The sequence below is a fragment of the Schistocerca americana genome, chromosome 9 (assembly GCF_021461395.2).
Source record: "Schistocerca americana isolate TAMUIC-IGC-003095 chromosome 9, iqSchAmer2.1, whole genome shotgun sequence".
In the NCBI taxonomy this organism is placed as follows: domain Eukaryota; kingdom Metazoa; phylum Arthropoda; class Insecta; order Orthoptera; family Acrididae; genus Schistocerca; species Schistocerca americana.
Window position 1 is genome coordinate 2,591,111 of NC_060127.1, and position 12,404 is coordinate 2,603,514.

A 12,404-nucleotide genomic window follows, 5' to 3' on the forward strand; every position below is an offset into this window, starting at 1 on the left:
TTGTCAATGTTTATTTCGGGTTCTATTCGAAAACTGTTGATTTGCAGTAAAAATAAAGGAAACAATACAGATTTATCATACAGCTATATAAAACGCGATTTCCTCAATAAAGAAGTAAAATAGAGAAACGCAAAACAAAAAAAATCGCTTCAATATTCCGTCGAATTTACATAAAATATGTTTTTGTTGAAACTTCCTGGCTGATTAAAACTGTGTGCCCGACCGAGACTCGACTCGGGATCTTTGCCTTTCGCGGGCAAGTGCTCTACCAACTGAGCTACCGAAGCACGACTCACGCCCGGTACCCACAGCTTTACTTCTGCCAGTACATCTTCTCCTACCTTCCAAACTTTTTTTGTTATTCATGAACAATTTCGGTATTCATCAATAAAAACTGGAAACTCTTACCTTTGATTACAATGAAGAACTCTATATCGAGTATAAAATAACAACAATAATTATGTATATTTCTTATGTCTGTGCATGCAAACTGTACTTGCATCAGAAGTAATTGCTTTGACTACATAAAAACGTAAAAGTTACGCGATCAGCAAATGCTTATTACTTGTGAAATTCAGTTTATATCCTGTAAGGATATAAGGTATAAAGAAACTAAGACTGATGTGCAATTCTAACTTCGTGCAAAACCAACAACCAAAGAAACAAAAATAACAAAGAGAAGACGTCGGCTCCCATTTTCTCTCTTACACATTCGTTTGTGTTTCTTTCCCTTCCGATTCTACCAATACTAGCGGTAATCGTACCATTTACTACGTCATGCATGTATTGTACCAAAACTACTGAACCACCGATTTGGCACAGTGTAACCCCAGTGGAGACGAAGCCTCACTGGCGACTGCCACCTGCCGCGCTCCCCGCCACTTTGCACGGCGGCACGAAGCCCGGCAGCCCTCCGGCCACACGGTGTGCGCGGCAGGCCGCCACGCTTACCTGGCTGCTAGCTGCCGCTGTACACGGCACAGCACAGCACGGTAGCCGCCTGCATTCTATTCCCTCCCCGTCTCTCATCACAGGACCAGCGAAATGGAACGTCTGCGAATTCTAGCATGCGTTTCAGTTTATCGTTGTTTGAAAGGGAGAATCAGGATACAGCGGATTCATCCAACTGACACTGACTGCATTTCTTCGTCGGAGATTGTCAGAACGCGATGACAACATTAGAAAGGAAAACACTTCCTAGTGTTCTGCAAAATTATATTCATTCGGTCACGAACCGTCTTTCGGTTTCTCAGGCCATCTTCAGGTGACAACTGAATGTCGCAGAGACAGATAAACGTGATATGCGACCTACACAGATATTACGTGTACATTAGAAACAGAAATAAAAGTGTTTACATAGGAAAACATTATTTTTTATAATATACCCCATGAACCCCATGAACCATGGACCTTGCCGTTGGTGGGGAGGCTTGCGTGCCTCAGTGATACAGATAGCCGTACCGTAGGTGCAACTACAACGGAGGGGTATCTGTTGAGAGGCCAGACAAACGTGTGCTTCCTGAAGAGGGGCAGCAGCCTTTTCAGTAGTTGCAAGGGCAACAGTCTGGATGATTGACTGATCTGGCCTTGTAACAATGACCAAAACGGCCTTGCTGTGCTGGTACTGCGAACGGCTGAAAGCAAGGGGAAACTACAGCCGTAATTTTTCCCGAGGGCATGCAGCTTTACTGTATGATTAAATGATGATGGCGTCCACTTGGGTAAAATATTCCGGAGGAAAAATAGTCCCCTATTCGGATCTCCGAGCGGGGACTACTCAAGAGGATGTCGTTATCAGGAGAAAGAAAACTGGCGTTCTACGGATCGGAGCGTGGAATGTCAGATCCCTTAATCGGGCAGGAAGGTTAGAAAATTTAAAAAGGGAAATGACTAGGTTAAAGTTAGATATAGTGGGAATTAGTGAAGTTCGGTGGCAGGAGGAACAAGACTTCTGGTCAGGTGACTACAGGGTTATAAACACAAAATCAAATAGGGGTAATGCAGGAGTAGGTTTAATAATGAATAGGAAAATAGGAATGCGGGTAAGCTACTACAAACAGCATAGTGAACGCATTATTGTGGCCAAGATAGATACGAAGCCCACGCCTACTACAGTAGTACAAGTTTATATGCCAACTAGCTCTGCAGATGATGAAGAAATTGAAGAAATGTATGATGAGATAAAAGAAATTATTCAGATAGTGAAGGGAGACGAAAATTTAATAGTCATGGGTGACTGGAATTCGATAGTAGGAAAAGGGGGAGAAGCAAACATAGTAGGTGAATATGGATTGGAGCTAAGAAATGAAAGAGGCAGCCGCCTGGTAGAATTTTGCACAGAGCATAACTTAATCATACCTAACACTTGGTTCAAGAATCATAAAAAAAGGTTGTATACATGGAAGAATCCTCGAGATACTAGATACAGATAGATTATATAATGGTAAGACAGAGATTTAGGAACCAAGTATTAAATTGTAAGACATTTCCAGGGGCAGATGTGGACTCTGACCATAATATATTGGTTATGAGCTGTAGATTAAAACTGAAGAAACTGCAAAAAGGTGGGAAATTAAAGAGATGGGACCTTGATAAACTGACTAAGCCCGAGGTTGTGGAGAGTTTGAGGGAGAGCATAAGCGAACAACTGATAGCACTGGGGGAAAGAAATACAGTAGAAGAAGAATGGGTAGCTTTGAGGGATTAAATAGTGAAGGCAGCAGATAATCAAGTAGGTAAAAAAGACGAGGGTAGTAGAAATCCTTGGGTTGTTGTTGCTGTGGTCTTCAGTCCTGAGACTGGTTTGATGCAGCTCTCCATGCTACTCTATCCTGTGCAAGCTTCTTCATCTCCCAGTACCTACTGCAACCTACATCCTTCTGAATCTGCTTAGTGTATTGATCTCTTGGTCTCCCTCTACGATTTTTACCCTCCACGCTGCCCTCCAATGCTAAATGTGAGATCCCTTGATGCCTCAAAACATGTCCTAGCAACCGATCCCATCTTCTAGTCAAGTTGTGCCACAAACTTCTCCCCAATCCTATTCCATACCTCCTCATTAGTTACGTGATCTACCCCTCTAATCTTCAGCATTCTTCTGTAGCACCACATTTCGAAAGCTTCTATTCTCTTCTTGTCCAAACTGGTTATCGTCCATGTTTCACTTCCATACATGGCTACACTCCATACAAATACTTTCAGAAACGACTTACTGACACTTAAATCTATACTCGATGTTAACAAATTTCTCTTCTTCAGAAACGATTTCCTTGCCATTGCCAGTCTACATTTTATATCCTCTCTACTTCGACCATCATCAGTTATTTTACTCCCTAAATAGCAAAACTCCTTTATTACTTTAAGTGTCTCATTTACTAATCAAATCCCCTCAGCGTCACCCGATTTCATTTGTCAACATTCCATTATCCTCGTTTTGCTTTTGTTGATGTTCATCTTATATCCTCCTTTCAAGACACTGTCCATTCCGTTCAACTGCTCTTCCAAGTCCTTTGCTGCCTCTGACAGAATTACAGTGTCATCGGCGAACCTCAAAGTTTTTACTTCTTCTCCATGAATTTTAAAACCTACTCCGAATTTTTCTTTTGTTTCCTTTACTGCTTGCTCAATATACAGATTGAACAACATCGGGGACAGGCTACAACCCTGTCTCACTCTTTTCCCAACCACTGCTTCTCTTTTATGCCCCTCGACTCTTATAAGTGCCATCTGGTTTCTGTACAAATTGTAAATAGCCTTTCGCTCCCTGTATTTTACCCCTGCCACCTTCAGAATTTGAAAGAGAGTATTCCAGTTAACATTGTCAAAAGCTTTCTCTAAGTCTACAAATGCTAGAAACGTAGGTTTGCTTTTTCTTAATCTTTCTTCTAAGATAAGTCGTAAGGTTAGTATTGCCTCACGTGTTCCAACATTTCTACGGAATCCAAACTGATCTTCCCCGAGGTCCTCTTCTACCAGTTTTTCCATTCGTCTGTAAAGAATTCGCGTTAGTATTTTGCAGCTGTGACTTATTAAACTGATAGTTCGGTAATTTTCACATCTGTCAACACCTGCTTTCTTTGGGATTGGAATTATTACATTCTTCTTGAAGTCTGTGGGTATTTCGCCTGTCTCATACATCTTGCTCACCAGATGGTTGAGTTTTGTCATGACTGGCTCTCCCAAGGCTATCAGTAGTTCTAATGGAATGTTATCTACTCCCGGGGCCTTGTTTCGACTCAGGTCTTTCCGTGCTCTGTCAAACTCTTCACGCAGTATCTTATCTCCCATTGCATCTTCATCTACATCCTCTTCCATTTCCATAATATTGTCCTCAAGTACATCGCCCTTGTATAAACCCTCTATATACTCCTTCCACCTTTCTGCCTTCCCTTCTTTGCTTAGAACTGGGTTGCCATCTGAGCTCTTGATATTCATACAAGTGGTTCTCCTCTCTCCAAAGGTCTCTTTAATTTTCCTGTAGGCAGTATCTATCTTACCCCTAGTGAGACAAGCTTCTACATCCTTACATTTGTCCTCTAGCCATCCCTGCTTAGCCATTTTGCACTTCCTGTCGATATCATTTTTGAGACGTTTGTATTCCTTTTTGCCTGCTTCATTTACTGCATTTTTATATTTTCTCCTTTCATCAATTAAATTCAATATTTCTTCTGTTACCCAAGGATTTCTATTAGCCCTCGTCTTTTTACCTACTTGATCGTCTGCTGCCTTCACTACTTCATCCCTTAGAGCTACCCATTCTTCTTCTACTGTATTTCTTTCCCCCATTCTGTCAATTGTTCCCTTATGCTCTCCCTGAAACTCTCTACAACCTCTGGTTCTTTCAGTTTATCCAGGTCCCATCTCCTTAAATTCACGCCTTTTTGCAGTTTCTTCAGTTTCAATCTGCAGTTCATAGCCAATAGATTGTGGTCAGAATCCACATCTGCCACTGGAAATGTCTTACAATTTAAAACCTGGTTCCTAAATCTCTGTCTTACCATTATGTAATCTATCTGATACCTTTTAGTATCTCCAGGATTCTTCCAGGTATACAACCTTCTTTCATGATTCTTGAACCAAGTGTTAGCTATGATTAAGTTATGCTCTGTGCAAAATTCTACAAGGCGGCTTCCTCTTTCATTTCTTCCCCCCAATCCACATCCACCTACTATGTTTCCTTCTCTCCCTTTTCCTACTGACGAATTCCAGTCACCCATGACTATTAAATTTTCGTCTCCCTTCACTACCTGAATAATTTCTTTTATCTCGTCATACATTTCATCAATTTCTTCATCATCTGCAAAGCTAGTTGGCATATAAACTTGTACTACTGTAGTAGGCATGGGCTTTGTGTCTATCTTGGCCACAATAATGCGTTCACTATGCTGTTTGTAGTAGCTAACCCGCACTCCTATTTTTTTATTCATTATTAAACCTACTCCTGCATTACCCCTATTTGATTTTGTGTTTATAACCCTGTAATCACCTGACCAAAAGCCTTGTTCCTCCTGCCACCGAACTTCACTAATTCCCACTATATCTAACTTTAACCTAGTCATTTCCCTTTTTAAATTTTCTAACCTTCCTGCCCGATTAAGGGATCTGACATTCCACGCTCCGATCCGTAGAATGCCAGTTTTCTTTCTCCTGATAACGACGTCCGCTTGAGTAGTTCCCGCCAGGAGATCCGAATGGGGGACTATTTTTCCTCCGGAATATTTTACCCAAGTGGACGCCATCATCATTTAATCATACAGTAAAGCTGCATGCCCTCGGGAAAAATTACGGCTGTAGTTTCCCCTTGCTTTCAGCCGTTCGCAGTACCAGCATAGCAAGGCCGTTTTGGTTAATGTTACAAGGCCAGATCAGTCAATCATCCAGACTGTTGCCCCTGCAACTGCTGAAAAGGCTGCTGCCCCTCTTCAGGAACCACATGTTTGTCTGGCCTCTCAACAGATACCCCTCCGTTGTGGTTGCACCTACGGTACGGCCCTCTGTATCGCTGAGGCACGCAAGCCTCCCCACCAACGGCAAGGTCCATGGTTCATGGGGGGACGAAAATCCTTGGGTAACAAAAGAAATATTTAATTGATGAAAGGAGAAAATACAAAAATGCAGTAAATGAAGCAGGCAAAAAGGAATACAAACGTCTCAAAAATGAGATCAACAGGAAGTGCAAAATGGCTAAGCAGGGATGGCTACAGAACAAATTTAAGGATGTAGAGGCGTATCTCATTAGCGTTAAGGTAGATACTGCCTACAGGAAAATTAGAGACCTTTGGAGAAAAGAGAACCACTTGTATGAAAATAAAGAGCTCAGATGGAAGCCCAGTTCTAAGCAAAGAAGGGAAAGCAGAAAGGTGGAAGGAGTATATAGAGGGTCTATACAAGGGCGATGTTCTTGAGGACATCATTATGGAGATGGAAGAGGATGTAGATGAAGATGAAATGGGAGATATGGTACTGCGTGAAGAGTTTGACAGAGCACTGAAAGACCTGAGTCGAAATAAGGCCCCGGGAGTAGACAACATTCCATTAGGACTACTGACAGCCTTGGGAGAGCCAGTCCTGACAAAACTCTACCATCTGGTGAGCAAGATGTATGAGACAGGTGAAATACCCTCAGATTTCAAGAAGAATATAATTTTAAAAAATGGTTCAAATGGCACTGAGCACTATGGGACTTAACTTCTGAGGGCATCAGTCCCCTAGAACTTAGAACTACTTAAACGTAACTAACATAAGGACATCACACACATCCATGCCGGAGGCAGGATTCGAACCTGCGACCGTAGCGGTCACGCGGTTCCAAACTGTAGCGCCTAGAACCCCTCGGCCATTCCGGCGGCAAGAATATAATAATCCCAAAGAAAGTAGGTGTTGACAGATGTGAAAATTACCGAACTATAAGTTTACTAAGTCACAACTGCAAAACACTCACGCGAATTCCTTACAGGCGAGTGGAAAACCTGATAGAAGCCGACCTCGGGGAAGATCAGTTTGGATTCCGTAGAAATGTTGAAACACGTGAGGCAATACTGACCCTACGACTTATCTTAGAAGAAAGATTAAGGAAAGGCAAACCTAGTTTCTAGCATTTGCAGACTTAGAGAAGGCATTTGACAATGTTGACTGGACTACTCTTTTTCAAATTCTGAAGGTGGCAGGGGTAAAATACAGGGAGCGAAAGGCTATATACAATTTGTACAGAAACCAGATGGCACTTATAAGAGTCGAGGGACATGAAATGGAAGCAGTGGTTGGGAGGGGAGTGAGACAGGGTTGAAGCCTGTCCCCAATGTTATTCGATCTGTATATTGAGCAAGCAGTAAAGGAAACAAAAGAAAAATTCGGAGTAGGTATTAAAATTCATGTATAAGAAGTAATAACTTTGAGGTTCGCCGATGACATTGTAATTCTGTCAGAGACAGCAAAGGACTTGGAAGAGCAGTTGAACGGAATGGACAGTGTCTTGAAAGGAGGGTATAAGATAAACATCAACAAAAGCAAAACGATGATAATGGAATGTAGTCGAATTAAGTTGGGTGATGCAGAGGGAATTAGATTACGAAATGATACACTTAATAATAAAGGAGTTTTGCTATTTGGGGAGCAAAATAACTGATGATGGTCGAAGTAGGGAGGATATAAAACGTAGGCTGGCAAAGGCAAGGAAAGCGTTTCTGAAGAAGAAAAATTTGTTAACATCGAGTATAGATTTAAGTGTCAGGAATTCGTTTCTGAAAGTATTTGTACGGTGTGTAGCCATGTATGGAAGTGAAATATGGATGATAAATAGTTTGGACAGGAAGAGAATAGAAGCTTTCGAAATGTGGTGCTACAGAAGAATGCTGAAGATTAGAGGGGCAGATCACATAACTAATGAGGAGGTATTGAATAGAATTGGGGAGAATAGAAGTTTGTGGCACAACTTGACTAGAAGAAGGGATCGGTTGGTAGGACATGTCCTGAGGCATCAAGGGATCGCCACTTTAGTATTGGAGGGCAGCGTGGAGAGTACAAATCATAGCGGGAGACAAAGAGGTGAATACACTAAGCAGATTCAGAAGGATGTAGGCTGCAGTAGGTACTGGGAGATGAAGAAGCTTGCACAAAATAGAGTATCATTGAGAGCTGCATCAAACCAGTCTCTGGACTGAAGACCACAACAACAACAATATAGAAATAATTACATTAATTAAAAAACCAATGTAAACAAAGCTATGGATTCACCTTTTGGTCCTATACTAGCCGAAATTTTCATGGAGAATAATTTCGAACAAATTTTCTTATACAAAGACATACTGAATTGCTGTGTTTGAGGACAAGTAGATATATTACTACAGCATTTAAAGTCACAACTTAAGGAAGTTGAATTTACAATGGCGCTGAAAGGCACATCTATAAATTTCTTGGACCTTAGTTTAGATGTTAGTACGAGAAGCCACTTACTTAGTATTTACAGAGAAATCATAGGTACTGACAAGGTAATCCCTGCAAGTTCCCAGCATCCACACACCCATAAACACGTAGCTTTCCATTCTATGTTGCATCGCCTCATATTCCTTTCATTATCTGAACCAACCCTTCAAAAATAACAGCATACCATCAAACATACCGCTTCCAATTATGGTTACAGCACTGTTCTGACTGATATATACTCCGGAAAAGCCGGCCGGAGTGGCCGTGCGGTTCTAGGCGCTACAGTCTGGAACCGAGCGACCGCTCCGGTCGCAGGTTCGAATCCTGCCTCGGGCATGGATGTGTGTGATGTCCATAGGTTAGTTAGGTTTAATTAGTTCTAAGTCCTAGGCGACTGATGACCTCAGAAGTTAAGTCGCATAGTGCTCAGAGCCATTTGCACCAATTTTTTACTCCGGAAAAAGAAAATGCATGAAAGAACACTACTTCTGTACGCTGGGGAACAGTAATCGTTCAGTAGTTACAAAGCCGGGTGGTTGGAAATCAACAAACACATGACACAGAATTCCATCCCAGTATTAAATGTTCTAACACAATTTCCATTTTCACATTTAAGTTCACATTACAAATACTAGATGCAAACTGTGAAGTCTTCTTTATCATTTGTAGTTAAATGTACCTCCACATTAAAACCATTTACCCCCTGTTTTTAGTTAACGTAATTATTTCTGTGTTACAAAAAAGGTAATGGTTTCCAATGTAAAAGCTCTGTCATCTTTGTATCTACTGTGAAAACACGCTGAAGCGCGAAAGAAACTGGTATAATATGCGTATTCAAATACAGAGATAAACAAGCAGAATATAACGCTGCAGTCGGCAATGCCTGTATAACACAACAAGTGTCTGGGGCAGCTGTGAGACCGGTTACTGCTGCTACAAAGGCAGGTTATCAAGAGTTAAGTGAGTTTGAACGTGATGTTATAGTCAACTCACGTGCGTTGGGACCCAGCATCTCGGAGCCAGTGATGTAGTTGGGATTTTCCCGTACGGCCATTTCACGAGTGTATCGTGAATATCAGGAACCCTGTAAAACATCAAATCTCGGACATCGCTGCGGCCGGAAAAAGATTCTGCAAAAACGGGTCCAGCGGCGACGGAAGAGAATCGTTCAGCTTGACAGAAGTGCAACCCTTCCGCAAATTGCTGCAGATATCAATGCTGGGCCATCAACTAGGGTCAGCGTGCGAACCATTCAACGAAACATCATCGATATGGGCTTTCGGAGCCGAAGGCCCACTCGTGTACCCGTGATGACTGCACGACACGAAGCTTTAGGCCTCGCCTGCGCCCGTCAACACAGACACTGGACTGTCAATGACTGGAAACATGTTGCCCGGTCGGACGAGCCTCTTCTGAAATTGTATCGAGCGGATGAAGGTATACGGGTACGGAGACAACCTCATGAATACGTGGACCCAGCATGTCACCAGGGTACTGTTCAAGATGGTGGAGGCTCTGTAATGGTGTGGGGCGTGTGCAGTTGGAGTGATATCTGACCCCTGAAACGTCTAGATACGACTCTTGACAGGTGACACGTACGTAAGCATTCTGTCGGATCAGCTGCATCCATTCGCGTCCATTGTACATTCCGAAGGTGTGGGGCAATCCCAGCAGGACAATGCGTCACTCCACACGCTCAGAATTGCTACAGAGTGGCTCCACGGACACTCTTTTGAGTTTAAACATTTCCGCTGACCACCAAACTCCCCAGACATGATCATTATTGAGCCTATCTGGGATGCCTTGCAACGTGCCGTTCAGAAGAGGTCTCCACCCCCTCTCTTACTCTTACGGATTCATGGACAGCCCTGCAGGATTCACGGTGTCAGTTCCTTCCAGCACTACTCCAGATGGTCTGACAACCCGAAAGCTGGTCCATGACCAAATAAATATAAATTTGCAGAACAAGAGGAAGCGTTTTTTTTCGATATTGGTCCAGTTAATTTAAAAATTGCGTTCCAATGAGAACATCAACATTCAGCGAAGTACAGGGGCCCCTGGAGAATGCCCCAAGATCACTTTTTTCGTGGTGGATGAGAGTTTTGGAGTGCACGGACACCTTCTTTGGCCGTGTTGAGGGAGCTTGTTCACACCAACAAAGAACATTTTCAATTGCCGTCTTTATAGAGCCCGTAGTTATTTACAATCTGGCTTTGGAATACTGAGCAACAAATGGAAAAATTTTCAGACATCTTTGAATTTGGAAAGTGGTTTTTCTGTAGGTACTCTGAATGCCTGTGTGGATTTGTATAACTTTGTTCGTGACCGAAACACCTACGAAGCTAACACTACATTATACATAACTGGACTTGAACCAGTGCGGGCAGCTAGACGGGTACGTGGAGGAATTTCAGCAAAAAATTAGAGGAAGATCATGATGGGTTACTTTTTGAGCCGGCCGGTGTGGCCGTGCGGTTCTAGCCGCTTCAGTCTGGAACCCCGCGACCGCTACGGTTGCAGGTTCGAATCCTGCCTCGGGCATGTATGTGTGTGATGTCCTTAGGTTAGTTAGGTTTAAGTAGTTCTAAGTTCTAGGGGAGTGATGACCTCAGAGCCATTTGAACCAATTTACTTTTTGACATCAGCTTGGTCTGTAAGGTGACAATTTTCTAAAACACAATTTTTGGGTAGACTACTCCATTCAATTTAAATACTCAGTGTGATAGGCTTTCCAAACGACTGCCGCATACACCAGTTATTCTTATTGAGAGACAATTCCCACTTTTCGCACCATAGAGATAGCGTGGATAAGTCCTTTTGCAGTTGATTTTGATTTTCTGATGACTTTACTGCATAGTTAACTAACTCCATCACCTGAAAACGGTCTAAGAGGGCTGCTCAGATTGTTTCCTGTATCGCTAATGTATGTTAGGAACATCAGAGAGACTGTAACATTTTCTTGGGGAGTCGATGATTTTTCCGTCGATTATTACATACTGAGACGTTCCTGACAGGAAATCACAAATCCACTCACACAACTGATGTGATACTGCTTAGACACGGAATTTGATTAGAAGGGTCTTCCGTGGAACGTAGTCAAAAGCCTCCTGGAAATCTAGAAGTACGAAATCAATTTGAGATGCCCTGTTGATAGCACTCATTACTTCGGGCGAATAAAGAGTTACCTGTGTTGCAGAAGAACGATACTTTCTGAATCCGTGGTAACTGTGAGTCAATGTACTTTTACCTTTGAGGTAACTCACAATGTTCGAACACAGTATATGTTCCAAAATCGCAAATCGAAGTTGGTGATATAGGTCCGTAATTCAACGGATTACTTCTATTTCCTTTCTTGAGCATTGGTTTGACCTGAGCAACTATCCAGTCTTTTGGTACGAATCTTTCGTCGATCAAGCTGTTGATGTGATTCCTAAATATGGGGCTATTGTATCAGAATACTATGAATGGAACCATACTGATATGATACGATAAATGTTGCCGGAGGCCTTGCCTCTATTAAGTATTTTTAAGCTGTTTCGCTACACCTAGGATATCTGCTAATAATTTACTCATGTTCGCAGTGCCATTTGTGTACCTTACACACAATCAGAATCTCTTTAGATAATCTGTGTGACTTAGAGACATAGTTTGGTTGTGCAAGTTATAAAAGCATCTCTCATTGAAGTCCGCGCTAAGCTTTGAGCTTAAGTAAAATATCACCAGTGTAGGAGACTTTGTGTTATTTTAAATTTGGCATGCTTTTTTCGTTGCCTCCGCAATAGTATTCTGGCCTGTTTTGTGTACGACGGGGAACCAGCACCATCTCTTACTAATTTATTCGGTATAAATCTCTCAGTTGCCTCAGATAATGTTTCTTTGAAATTAGGCCACATCTGGCATACTCTTACATGGTTAATTATGAGCGAATACTGTCTTTTAGGATTTGTTTATGCAGAGGGTCCGCCTTGAGAAAAACATAGTTT

The 12,404-nt window shown here is 42.2% G+C and overlaps 1 protein-coding gene across 1 annotated transcript in view; it reads left to right on the forward strand.

Moving 5' to 3' along the window:
* LOC124551186 (UDP-glucuronosyltransferase 2C1-like) overlaps positions 1 to 12,404 on the forward strand; it is a 123,008-nt gene that overhangs the window by 36,225 nt on the left and 74,379 nt on the right. The gene's annotated exons all lie outside the window — the stretch shown is intronic.